We start from the raw sequence: 7,500 nt of genomic DNA, 5'->3' as shown, positions 1-7,500 counted from the left end.
CGGAGGGACCGCCGTATCTCGGCCGGGCTTAGGGTTAGAGAGACGAGGGTTGGCTCGTTGGATAGGGCCGCTCCGGTAGAGCAACCGACCCAAAGGGCGAGTCGATCCGAGCAAAGGCGCCCGAGCTGCGGCCGTGGGAAAATCCGCGGAGGGACCGCCGTATCTCGGCCGGGCTTAGGGTTAGAGAGAAGCGGGTTGGCTCGTTGGATAGGGCCGCTCCGGTAGAGCAACCGACCCGAAGGGCGAGTCGATCCGAGCAAGGGCGCCCGAGCTGCGGCCGTGGGAAAATCCGGGGAGGGACCGCCGTATCTCGGCCGGGGAAAGGGCTAGAGGCTCGCGGGTAGGCTCGTTCGAAAGGTCCCCTCGCGTGGAGCGACCGACCCAAAGGGCGAGTCGATCCGAGCAAAGGCGCCCGTGCTGCGGCCGTGGGAAAATCCGGGGAGGGACCGCCGTATCTCGGCCGGGGAAAGGGCTAGAGGCTCGCGGGTAGGCTCGTTCGAAAGCCCCCCTCCGGCATAGCGACCGACCCGAAGGGCGAAGGCCCCGGACCCGAGGCGCCCGAGAAACGGCCGTGGGAAAATCCGGGCACAGACCGCCGTATCTCGGCCGGGGAAAGGGCTAGAGGCTCGCGGGTAGGCTCGTTCGAAAGCTCCCCTCCGGCATAGCGACCGACCCGAAGGGCGAAGGCCCCGGACCCGAGGCGCCCGAGAAACGGCCGTGGGAAAATCCGGGGAGGGACCGCCGTATCTCGGCCGGGGAAAGGGCTAGAGGCTCGCGGGTAGGCTCGTTCGAAAGCCCCCCTCCGGCATAGCGACCGACCCGAAGGGCGAAGGCCCCGGACCCGAGGCGCCCGAGAAACGGCCGTGGGAAAATCCGGGCACAGACCGCCGTATCTCGGCCGGGGAAAGGGCTAGAGGCTCGCGGGTAGGCTCGTTCGAAAGCTCCCCTCCGGCATAGCGACCGACCCGAAGGGCGAAGGCCCCGGACCCGAGGCGCCCGAGAAACGGCCGTGGGAAAATCCGGGGAGGGACCGCCGTATCTCGGCCGGGGAAAGGGCTAGAGGCTCGCGGGTAGGCTCGTTCGAAAGCCCCCCTCCGGCATAGCGACCGACCCGAAGGGCGAAGGCCCCGGACCCGAGGCGCCCGAGAAACGGCCGTGGGAAAATCCGGGCACAGACCGCCGTATCTCGGCCGGGGAAAGGGCTAGAGGCTCGCGGGTAGGCTCGTTCGAAAGCTCCCCTCCGGCATAGCGACCGACCCGAAGGGCGAAGGCCCCGGACCCGAGGCGCCCGAGAAACGGCCGTGGGAAAATCCGGGCACAGACCGCCGTATCTCGGCCGGGGAAGGGGCTAGAGGCTCGCGGGTAGGCTCGTTCGAAAGGCCCCCTCCGGCGGAGCGACCGACCCAAAGGGCGAAGGCCCCGGACCCGAGGCGCCCGAGATACGGCCGCGGGAATTTCCGCGAGCTTCGACCGGACGTATCTCCGGCGGGCGGGGTCGCACGGACCCGAGGCCGGGCTCGTCGGAAAGCCCCGGGACGGACCTTTCGAACGAGACCGGCCGCGCGTCCGGGCGACCTCCGAGGCGGACGCTAGGGGCGCCGGAGCCCCGGACGAGCGAAAATTCCGCGACCACCCGCCCGTATCTCGGCCCGGGAAAGGGCCAGAGACTCGAGGGAGGGCTCGTTCGAAAGCTCCCCTCCGGCATAGCGACCGACCCGAAGGGCGAAGGCCCCGGACCCGAGGCGCCCGAGAAACGGCCGTGGGAAAATCCCGCGGGGGTAGGCCGTATCTCGGCCCCGGAAAGGGCTAGCGACGCGCGGGTGGGCTCGTTCGAAAGGCCCCCCGCGGAGGAGCCACCCACCCGAAGGGCGAAGGCCCCGGACCCGGGGCGCCGGAGCAGCGCGGTAACGAAATTCGAATTTTCGACCGGAAGTATCTCGGGCCCCCGGGGTCGCACGGACCCGCGGCCGGTCTCGTCGGAAAGCCCCGGGCGAGACCTTTCCGACGAGCCCGGCCCCGAGTCCGTAGGACCTTCCCCGGCCGAGATACGGCGCCCGGCAGTTCATTGGCCGATATCTCGGAAACGGGGCGTCGTAGACGCTCCGTGGTATTGGTGACCTTGACGATGCCGGGTCAGACGAGTCGGCCGCGGGCACGGGCCCGGGGGCGCCGGCCGCCAGAGTCGGGTGGCTCGCGCACTTCCAGGCGGGCCGCTCGCGCACCTCCAGGCACCCCGACCCACTCGCCGAGGCCGACCGAGGTGCGCCGTCCCGGCCGCGGACCGGTCGGGGTCCCCTCTCGAAAGGGCAGTAGTGTGAACAGGTGCCATCGGGTATATAGGGGAAGGGGTCCTCTCGAACCAGGCCTTCGAACCCGCGCGAGCCTAGCCCGGCAAGGCTCACCCTCCCCGGCCACGGGTTCGGCCTCCGTCCCCCTGGAGGTCCGGCACCTCCAGGGTCCCCGACCCTGCCTCCCCTGCCCGAGGGGAGGCCTCCGAGGCGGGCCTGACAGGGCGGCCCTCCCTCCTGGAAGTCCGGTTCCTCCAGGGTCCCCGACCCTGCCTCCCCTGCCCGAGGGGAGGCCTCCGAGGCGGGCCTGACAGGGCGGCCCTCCCTCCTGGAAGTCCGGTTCCTCCAGGGCACACGTCCCTACCTCCGTAGCCCAGAGAGGTGACTCCGAGGCGGGCCTGACAGGGCGGCCCTCCCTCCTGGAAGTCTGGTTCCTCCAGGGCACACGTCCCCACCTCCGTAGCCCAGATGGGTGACTCGATAGCGGGCCTGACAGGGCGGCCCTCCCTCCTGGAAGTCCGGTTCCTCCAGGGCACACGTCCCTGCCTCCTTAGCCCAGAGAGGTGACTCCGAGGCGGGCCTGACAGGGCGGCCCTCCCTCCTGGAAGTCTGGTTCCTCCGGGGCACCCGTCCCTACCTCCGTAGCCCAGATGGGTGACTCGAAAGCGGGCCTGACAGGGCGGCCCTCCCTCCTGGAAGTCCGGTTCCTCCAGGGCACACGTCCCTGCCTCCTTAGCCCAGAGAGGTGACTCCGAGGCGGGCCTGACAGGGCGGCCCTCCCTCCTGGAAGTCTGGTTCCTCCGGGGCACACGTCCCTACCTCCGTAGCCCAGATGGGTGACTCGAAAGCGGGCCTGACAGGGCGGCCCTCCCTCCTGGAAGTCCGGTTCCTCCAGGGCACACGTCCCTGCCTCCTTAGCCCAGAGAGGTGACTCCGAGGCGGGCCTGACAGGGCGGCCCTCCCTCCTGGAAGTCTGGTTCCTCCAGGGCACACGTCCCTACCTCCGTAGCCCAGATGGGTGACTCGAAAGCGGGCCTGACAGGGCGGCCCTCCCTCCTGGAAGTCCGGTTCATCCAGGGCACACGTCCCTGCCTCCTTAGCCCAGAGAGGTGACTCCGAGGCGGGCCTGACAGGGCGGCCCTCCCTCCTGGAAGTCTGGTTCCTCCAGGGCACACGTCCCTACCTCCGTAGCCCAGATGGGTGACTCGAAAGCGGGCCTGACAGGGCGGCCCTCCCTCCTGGAAGTCCGGTTCATCCAGGGCACACGTCCCTGCCTCCTTAGCCCAGAGAGGTGACTCCGAGGCGGGCCTGACAGGGCGGCCCTCCCTCCTGGAAGTCTGGTTCCTCCAGGGCACACGTCCCTGCCTCCTTAGCCCAGAGAGGTGACTCCGAGGCGGGCCTGACAGGGCGGCCCTCCCTCCTGGAAGTCTGGTTCCTCCAGGGCACACGTCCCTACCTCCGTAGCCCGGATGGGTGACTCGAAAGCGGGCCTGACAGGGCGGCCCTCCCTCCTGGAAGTCCGGTTCATCCAGGGCACACGTCCCTACCTCCGTAGCCCAGATGGGTGACTCGAAAGCGGGCCTGACAGGGCGGCCCTCCCTCCTGGAAGTCTGGTTCCTCCAGGGCACACGTCCCTGCCTCCTTAGCCCAGAGAGGTGACTCCGAGGCGGGCCTGACAGGGCGGCCCTCCCTCCTGGAAGTCTGGTTCCTCCAGGGCACACGTCCCTGCCTCCTTAGCCCAGAGAGGTGACTCCGAGGCGGGCCTGACAGGGCGGCCCTCCCTCCTGGAAGTCTGGTTCCTCCAGGGCACCCGTCCCCACCTCCGTAGCCCAGATGGGTGACTCGAAAGCGGGCCTGACAGGGCGGCCCTCCCTCCTGGAAGTCTGGTTCCTCCAGGGCACACGTCCCTGCCTCCTTAGCCCAGAGAGGTGACTCCGAGGCGGGCCTGACAGGGCGGCCCTCCCTCCTGGAAGTCTGGTTCCTCCAGGGCACCCGTCCCCACCTCCGTAGCCCAGATGGGTGACTCGAAAGCGGGCCTGACAGGGCGGCCCTCCCTCCTGGAAGTCTGGTTCCTCCAGGGCACACGTCCCTGCCTCCTTAGCCCAGAGAGGTGACTCCGAGGCGGGCCTGACAGGGCGGCCCTCCCTCCTGGAAGTCCGGTTCCTCCGGGGCACACGTCCCTACCTCCGTAGCCCAGATGGGTGACTCGAAAGCGGGCCTGACAGGGCGGCCCTCCCTCCTGGAAGTCTGGTTCCTCCAGGGCACCCGTCCCTACCTCCGTAGCCCAGATGGGTGACTCGAAAGCGGGCCTGACAGGGCGGCCCTCCCTCCTGGAAGTCTGGTTCCTCCAGGGCACCCGTCCCTACCTCCGTAGCCCAGATGGGTGACTCGAAAGCGGGCCTGACAGGGCGGCCCTCCCTCCTGGAAGTCTGGTTCTTCCAGGGCACACGTCCCTACCTCCGTAGCCCAGATGGGTGACTCGAAAGCGGACGCGGGAGGGTGTACGTGGCGCACCCCCAGGCCGAAGAGAGGTCTCGTGAGCGGACGCGAGGGTGTACGACAGAAGGCCTGGAAGTCTCTGACTTCCAGGGTCACCGACCCTACCTCATGAGCCCGAAGAGGTGACTCGAATGCGGACGCGGGGGTGTACGTGGCGCACCCCCAGGCCGAAGAGAGGTCTCGTGAGCGGACACGAGAAGTACGACAGAGGGCCTGGAAGCAAAAGCGGGTGACTCGTGCACTTCCAGAAAAGGCAAAAGCGGGTGACTCGTGCACTTCCATAAAGCCGAAACGAGGTCTCGTGAGCGGACACGAGAAGTACGACAGAGGGCCTGGAGGTAAAAGCGGGTGACTCGTGCACTTCCAGGGTCTCCGACCTTACGGCGCCTTCCGACGCGGGCGCCTCCTCCCGGACGAGCCACGGGAAGGGCCCCTTCTCTCAAGGGGCGGTCGTTTGAACAGGTGCCATCGGGTATATAGGGATGGGTTGCTTCGAAAGTGGACCTCCAGCGTCCTCCCTCCCTGCGGCAGATCCCAAGAAAGGTCTGTGCGCGTCGGTGTGCGATGAACGAAAAACCGTTAAAAGAACTGGAACGGTTGGAACGGACGAAGGGCGTCTGATGTGAGGCAGCGCCCCGGGCGAGTGTCGAAAGACGGGTAACCCATATCCGCATGCCGCCTAGGCGGAAAGATCCGGCCTGGATCATATCAAGGCTAATGCCTAAAAACTAAAGCTACCTTGGGTGATGGAACTCGGCTACGGCCGCAAAACGATCCGCCCTGGATCATCAAGGCTAATGCCTAAAAACTAAAGCTACCTTGGGTGATGGAACTCGGCTACGGCCGCAAAACGATCCGCCCTGGATCAAGGCTACGGCCTAAAAACGGCAAAAAAAGATCCAAAAGTCCCTGGATCAAGGCGCTTCGGCTTAAAACCTGTGAAAAGATCCGCCCTGGATCAAGGCTACGGCCTTAAAGCTGCTCAAAAGATCCGCCCTGGATCAAGGCTACGGCCTTAAAACTGCTAAAAAGATCCTAAAGTCTCTGGATCTAGGCTACGGCCTCAAAGACACACGTGTTGTGAGATAAGATCCGCCCTGGATCTCCAGGCTACGGCCTCAAAGGTTCGACCCGACCATATATGCTCAGACACGGGCGAACACAAAAGCGTAACAACCCATGTTGGAACCGTCGAAGGATCTCGGCGTCGGCCGTAAAACGGAAACCCCCCGGTCGTCGGTACGCGTGTGGCGGTCGAGGGCCCCCGGCCGCCGGTCGGGCGGGCGCGTGGATAGGTCTCCCGAGCGGTCAAGGAGTCCCGGAAGCCGGTCGGGCGAGCGGCCGGCCCCGGGGCACCCTACCCTCTCGGGCGCACCGACCCCACGCGTTTCGTCTCGGTCGGCGTCCGGGGTTCCGAGACACCCTTATGTATCTGTGTGACAGACGGAGTGGCACACCGTCTGCGGCGGGACAGGGCCGCCGACCGCGATGGAAGTCGAGTGAGGCGGCTTCCGGGGTCCAAGACCCTACAGACAGACGGAGAGTGGCGACCCGTCTGCGGCGGGCCAGGGCCGCCGACCGCGATGGAAGTCGAGTGGGGCGGCTTCCAGGGTCCAAGACCCTACAGACAGACGGAGTGGCGACCCGTCTGCGGCGGGCCAGGGCCGCCGACCGCGATGGAAGTCGAGTGGGGCGGCTTCCAGGGTCCAAGACCCTACAGACAGACGGAGTGGTGACCCGTCTGCGGCGGGACAGGGCCGCCGACCGTTACGGAAGTCGAGGGGGACGGCTTCCAGGGTCCAAGACCCTATCTGTGTGACAGACGAAGGTGCATCGTCTGGGGCGGGACAGGGCCGCCGACCGCTATGGAAGTCGAGTCGGGTGGCTCGTGCACTTCCAGGGTCCAAGACCCTCTCTTCGTGACCGACGAAGGTGCTCTGTCTGGGGCGGTACGGGGCCGCCGACCGCTATGGAAGTCGAGTCGGGTGGCTCGTGCACTTCCAGGGTCCAAGACCAACGCGTTTGACCGACGAAGGTGCCCCGTCCCCGGGCACGGACGGGGACGGGCCCGGCCTCCGGGCCGCCGTGGAAGTCGAGTCGGGTGGCTCTCGCACTTCCAGGGTCCTCGACCCTATCTGTCTGACCGACGAAGGCGCTTCGTCTCGGGCGGGCCAGGGCCGCCAGCCGCTATGGAAGCCGAGTCGGGTGGCTCGTGCGCTTCCAGGGTCCACGACCCTGCCTTCGTGACCGACGAAGGCGCTCTGTCTGGGGCGGTACAGAGCCGGGCCCCGTCCAGCAGGGGACGGTGGCCCGAACAGGTGCCATCGGGTATATAGGGAAGAGCACCTCGCTGACTCTCCAAGGTGATAGGCTACCGGATCCCAGGACCTCTCGAGCCCAGCGAGAGGCCTCTCGAGCGGACACAAATGCCTCGAAAAAGTCCCTCTGCACTGAGGTAGTGACGATTCTTATTACGAATGGTAAATCATCCAAGGAAGGGACGAACCCGGCTGGCCTCGGCCGTTAAACGAGCCGGCTTCGTTCGGCCGCTAAACGAACCGGCGTCGTTCGGCCGCAAAACGAACCGGCGTCGGCCGCTAAACGAAACCCCGGGCGGGACAGGGCCGCCCACGTCTCAGCCTTAATGACCCGTTACGGGGTGACGCCCGGATACGCTTTGTGTGTCATGGCCCTGAGATTCTGGAAATCGAAC

Source organism: Paramisgurnus dabryanus, unplaced genomic scaffold, assembly GCF_030506205.2.
Source record: "Paramisgurnus dabryanus unplaced genomic scaffold, PD_genome_1.1 h2tg000136l_1_39958__unordered_in_group5, whole genome shotgun sequence".
Classification (NCBI taxonomy): Eukaryota; Metazoa; Chordata; class Actinopteri; order Cypriniformes; family Cobitidae; genus Paramisgurnus; species Paramisgurnus dabryanus.
This window is presented reverse-complemented; position numbering follows the sequence as displayed.